At 36.1% G+C, this 6,403-nt stretch overlaps 1 pseudogene across 1 annotated transcript; it reads left to right on the plus strand.

The window, feature by feature from the left end:
• The first annotated feature begins 206 nt into the window (after window positions 1-206).
• Window positions 207-1,084, plus strand: LOC308433628 (ubiquitin recognition factor in ER-associated degradation protein 1-like; annotated as a pseudogene). Its single transcript has one exon. The product of its transcript is annotated as a ubiquitin recognition factor in ER-associated degradation protein 1-like (transcript).
• The last annotated feature ends 5,319 nt before the right edge of the window (window positions 1,085-6,403 follow it).

Here is a 6,403-nt window from a genome sequence, read left to right on the forward strand (position 1 = left end):
AAATTGAACAAAATCATCTTTTTTGTATAAAGGAAGGCTTGCTATGGGAAAGATAAAATAATGTGTGGATTCTACACAGAGCCTCAAGAATAGGAAAGACGAGAGTGCTGTGGCCTGTAAAGAGGGAGCTCTGTGTTTCTATTGTAAGGTACAGCAAAAGAAGCAGCATCACCAAGCGCTGTCAGTCATGTTTTTTTTTCTTCAACATGTTTGACCACCCGATTCCCCAGTCTTCCAGAACTGCTTCTCCAGGCAGTACCGCTTCTTCTTTGTGTCCATGCTAGCAGGATCTAATGACAGTAATTATGCCACCCTCAGCCCTCGATCAACTCAACTGGCTCAACATTTCCTATCCTATGCTGTTTAAATTGACCAATAATTCTGACTGAATGACACACTGTGGTGTACTGAAGTTTGTTGCTGATGAAGGCATCAGTTACCGCCCCCTCCCCACATGCACACACTAGATGATACAGAATTTGGTGTTGGAAGAAGGGGGAGCTGGTTCAGGTAGAAAGTGTCAACCCTCAAGTGGCTTCCTACTGTAAGTTCCAGCCTCAGAGCCCAGACCCAACCCTAAAGCAGTATTAGAAACTGCATTGAAAATTTTGCCTGTCTGACAACTGGAGATGTGATTGCTACCAACTACAATGAGAAGACCTATGAACTGCGGGTGATGGAGAAGAAGCCTGACAAGGCTGTATCCATTCTTGAATGTGACATGAATGTGGATTTTGATGTTCCCTTGGGCTACAAAGGACCAGAAAGACCAGTGCAGCATGAAGAGGGAGAAGCTGACCACAGTGGCTATGCTGGAGAAGTGGGGTTCCGTGCCTTCTCTGGTTCTGGGAATAGACTGGATGGAAAGAAAAAAAGGGGTTGAGCCCCATCCCTCCCCAATCAAGCCTGGAGATATCAAAAGAGGAATTCCTAATTATAAATTTAAGCTTGGTAAGTTCACTTTCATTAGAGATTCATGCCATTGGTCAGAAAGGTTGAAGAGGATGAAGCTGAAGGCAGATTTGTTGATTTTTCTTGAGAAGGACAGTAACCATGTAAGAAGGGAAGAAAGCCTCAAGTCTAAAACTGTTGGCTGACTGGAAGGAAAATAAAAGATCTGATTGCAACTGACTTACAGTTACTGGCTCTGACAAGTTCAGAGATGCTCTGTTATTTATGGTTACTTTAGAGTTACTTAAAAACTATCAAGCTTGTTCTGATGCAAAACAGCAGAACTTGGAGGCTGTGTGCTTGATATGGGGGAGAGAGCTCTCTCAGGTCCCATAGGTGGCTGCCTCCTCCGCTTCCCACACTCTGTTCCACAGCCCTCCCAGGGCCTCAGCAGAGCAGCTCTTTGATTCCTGACTTGCTCTTCTTTCTCATATCTGCACACAGGGCAGTGCCTTTAGTCCATCATAGCTATGTAGGCCAGGACCTGAGTGCCTGACAAAGATGGCCTCTGTTTTTATTTACAGTGACTCAGAAGGGATCTCATCCAGACGAATGCAGTTTCACTTTGATCTGTTCTTTCTCAGTGAATTCCAGGATGAAGTCAGAGGTAAAAGGCAGAAAAAATAAAATCATGCTCAAGTTCTGTGCCCCTGTTACATTTATTACCAAGGTTCTGGTAGTTTGTCTATTTTTTAAGTACTAGGCTTGAAGTAGAACCCCATGAATAGTAAGCCTGCCACATACTCTGCCACTGAGCCTTATTCATGTCCCTATATTTTTACTGCTTTATTGTCCTCAGATCTGCACTTTGTATGATGTAAGATCTTTTGTCATGTTGATCCAGTTTGTTTCTTGAGAATAATTCTTATTGAAGAAGTAAATAAACTGATTAAAACTCGAAAAATAAATAGAAAAGACATTTAACTTTAATTTAGATATAAATATATTTATTTAATTCCAAATTAAATAATATTCTAAAGATATACAGGCAAGCAAAGAATGCTAAGGGAAGAAAAAATAATCTCCCCCCAGGACCAGCCCCCCAATTTGGTGATTGGCTATTGAATACCAAATGGCCAACCTTGAAATCATGTACATACAAGTAACATATCCACTGAGAAGGTTGTATCTACATATTTATGAATATATAAATACCTAAACATATACAAAAATTTTAACATGAGCAGGATTTGGAGAGTTTGTAGGGATGGGGAGTTATTCAGGAGGTTGGAGAGGGGAAAGGAAAAAATAAAACAATTTAAATTAAAAACTGTAACATTTGACCATAAACTACCCTTCCATATGTGACCAGTACATATGTCTTTCTATACCTAGACCCTAATGGATTTTAACATTCCTTTCAAGTTTGTCTTTATCAAATTAAAACTAGATGTGTTCAGTATTAGGATATTCTTTAGTATCCCAAAGTTATTACATTTTTCCTGCTTTATTCTGTTTTTTTTTTTTTTTTTTTTTTCAGATTTAAGCACATGTTCTTTGTACTAAACTTTGTTTTGCTCGTGTCTTCACAATACTTATCTTGGTCCCATTAACATACCATGACCGTCTTTTATTTCCTTTTCCTTCTTCTTACTGGTTCCTCTCCCTCTCTCCAATAGTTAGCTTTCATTTTCATATATATTTTTTCTAAATCTAGATTAGATTTTTAAATTTCAGATAAGATCTTAAAATGTATTTGTGGTATTTATCTGAGTCTAGTTTCTTTTGCTTAACACAATATCTTCCATTTTCATCCATTGTCTCACAGATAACACAATTCATTCTTTGGGTCTGAACAGTAGGGATGTATACTACATCCTCTTTATTCATTTTTTGATGTACTTTAGGTTAATTCCATTAATGTGGTTGTGAATTCTGCCATAATAACATGTACATGTAAGGATCTCCATTGTACTGATTTTTATTTTTTCAGAAGATATACCCAGCAGGTAGATTATATAATAGTTCTGCATTTAGGTTTTTCCTCCTTTATATTCCATCCTGTCTTGTCTGTGTGTTTGGATCCCTCCCTCCCTCCCTTCCTCTCTCCTTCCCTTCTTTTTTCCTTTCCTTCCTATGTATTAGTATTTATATATATATGTGTACAAGTGCTCATGGAGACCCAAAGTTGATATAAGGTGTCTTTCCCTATAGCTCTTTTTTTTTTTTTTTTTTTTTTTTTTTTTTTTTTTTTTTTTTGTCTTCAAAACAAGATTTATTTTTTTTTAACATGAAAATACATGGAAAATACATTGGTCTCTTATCTGTTACAAATAAGACTCAAATTATTAATCATAACAAGAAGTGTTTCTTGAGATATTTCCATCTACACAAAAGACTAACAGCTTATTATTTTTTTAAAGATTTTAAACATTTTTTGCTTAAAATTATACATTTTTGTCAGTACTGCTTTTTCAGACATTAAAATAAATTTTACATAAAACCATGTGAATATGTTTTTTAGTCAGTACTTGATTTTTTTCAAGGGCTTGACAGTATGCATTGAAAACGTACTAGTTGCAATAAGCGTAAAGTACATGCAAAACAAAACGCAACATGGAAATAGTCAAAGTCCTCTTGTTTTGTGAATATATGTATAGTTTTTGTTTTCTTTATTTCTTGGACTTCATACAGTCTGTGAGTTGTTTCTGGGGGAGTGCAAGCCTCTGGGGTTAGCATCCCACTATCAGTGACTGCATATTATGTCTGTTCTTTTGTGACTGGGTTATCTCACTCAGGATGATCTTCTCTAGATGCAGCCATTTTCTTAAGAATTTGGTTAAGTCATTGTTTCTGGTGGCTGAGTAGTATTCCATTGTGTATATGTACCACAATTTTTGTATCCATTCGTCTTCTGAAGGACATCTGGGTTCCTTCCACTATAGCTCTTTACTGAGTCTCTTCTTCAGCTCAGTTCTAGGTTTGCTTTTGAGTAACCCCCATACTAATTTCTGCATTCGCTCTATTTATTTACATTTCTACCAACAGAGAATAAAGATTGCTTCCTACCTGTGTCCTTGTTAGTGATTTTTGTTGTTTTCTAGCCAGTATAACTGGATTGACATGGGAAGTCAATGCAATCTTGCTTGCATTACCCTAACAACTAAAGGCATTGATTGTTTTTAAAGATATATTTATTGCTAATTTGAATTTCTTTGTGCTATCTATTCATTTGACAATTATTTATTAGATTTGTTTTATTTATATATAATATTTTGAGTTATGCATATATCCTGAATATGAATCCTTGACTAGATAAATAGTTGCCCAAAAAACACAAAAACAAAAACAAAAAAAAAATAGCCTTATTTTGTAAATTGTCTCTTTACTCTGTTATTTTGTTTGATATTCAGGGACTTTTAAATTTTATATATCTATAAATTCTTGCAATTATTCTCATCATTATTGAACTCTTTTTGGAAAGTCTATGTTTACACCTATATCTTACTATCTTTCCTCATGTTTCTGTGTTTTGCTAGTATTTTTAGAATTTCAAGTTTTGCACTAAAGTCCATGATCTATTTTATATTGTTTTTGTTAATGTTGTTGCTGCTTGTGTGTGTGTGTGTGTGTGTGTGTATGTGTGTGTGTGTGTGTGTGTGTGTGTGTGTGTGTGTGTGTGTTTGCTAGTGCGATAGCTCAGCAGGTGAAGATCTTGCATCTTAGCCTGATAACCTGAAGTAGAGGTGGATTTCCTGGAGTAGATGTGGCTGTTTTGGAGGAAGTATGTCACTTTGGGCATTAGAGTTTCAAATGTTGGAACCAGGCTCAGTGTTTTTTTTTTCTTCCTTGCTGACTGTGCTTCCAGACGTAGAATTATTAGCTACCTGTCCAGCAGCATGCCTTCCTGTGTATTGCCATATTTCCTGCCATCCTGATCACAAACTGAACCTCTGAAACTCTAAGCATGCTGAAATGATATGTTTCATAACAGTTACCATGGTCACAGTCTCTAGATTAAGACAACATCTTTGTCAAAAATCAAGTGACTATAGAGGTATAAGAGATTCTCTGTTTTATTCTGTTTATGCATATGGTTTTCTTTTTGCTAATGCCATGCTGGTTTTGTTTTTATGGCTCTATAGTAAACTCTAAAATTGGAAACTGTAATGTCCCTCAAGTTGCTCTCTGTTCTTAGAATAGTCTTCCTTCTTTGTGATCCTCTGTGCCACCATATGAATATTAAATCTGTTTTCTGCTAGTTATGTGGAGAATTTTAATGGAGGGTAGATGAATCTGTAAGCCACTTTTGGTAGTATAGGCATTTTCTATATGGCAGTACAAAGAGGTTTGTACTTAAGATATGGGACCTGGTAGAAGGTGTTAGGTCTTCAGAGTGCTGCTATTGGAAGGAGATTAGTAACGTACTCACAGGAATGTATCCTCATACTCATAGGAAATTCCAAAGAATGCTTGTTTTGCAGCAAGGCTTCCCCATGTACTCGATTCCTTCTGCATATGCCCATCTTCCTTGTCTGCATCTCTGCCATGTTGTGATGCAGTAGGAGGGCTCATCATATGATGAACAGATGGTACCATCTGACCTTTGACTTTTGCCTTCCAAACTTGTATGGTAAAGGAATGTCTTCCCTTCCCTTAGAAAGTACTGCTATAGAATGGAGACAAGTTGTTTGTGGAAAACTAATATTTGCAAAAAGTGCAAGAAAAAGAAAGATTATTGACCTAAAGTTTATGTACATGTGTATATGACATGTGTATGTGTGTGTGTATATATATACATATACATATATATATATATATATATATAGAGAGAGAGAGAGAGAGAGAGAGAGAGAGAGAGAGAGATGAACATAGAACAAAATTCATTTATTTAATTTTATTTATAATTAGTTAGGTTTTTGACATAGTGTAACACAGACTGTTCTCCAGCTCTTTCTGTAGATGAGGATGAACTGGAACTTCCTGTTCTCCTCTGCCTACTTTCTGAGTGCTAGAATTTACTGGTATGGCACTGCAATACCTGGTTTTAAAATACTCTTCTTAGATGCATCCTAGTGACACTGGCTGAAATCCAGATATTCTGAAGGCACATGAGGCAAAAGCAGAAGGTCTACGGCTAGTGACTTGTTATAGAAACCATGGCAAAATAAAAAGCAAAAAGAAGACTGGGACACTGATCAGTCATAGAGAACTCACCTACCATAAGCCAGGTCTTGTGTTCAATTGTAGAAAATAAGTTAAAAAAAGAAAGGAAAAAAATAAAAGAAAACAAAGCAAAACAACAACACCCCTCTTTCTCAAATGAAAGATGTATGTAGCCTTCTGTATCCATGAAACATATATAAGAAGTAATTAAATGTGCTGCAAAAAGTAGAAATAATTCTAATAAATGCATTCTTATTGCTGCAGAAATTAGAAGCATAAAACAAAATTCAATGGACTATCACATGGAAAAAATTAAACATCTTTAAAGGAAATATAAGCTGAAGAA

Source organism: Micromys minutus (genome assembly GCF_963924665.1).
Source record: "Micromys minutus genome assembly, chromosome: 20".
Lineage (NCBI taxonomy): Eukaryota > Metazoa > Chordata > Mammalia > Rodentia > Muridae > Micromys > Micromys minutus.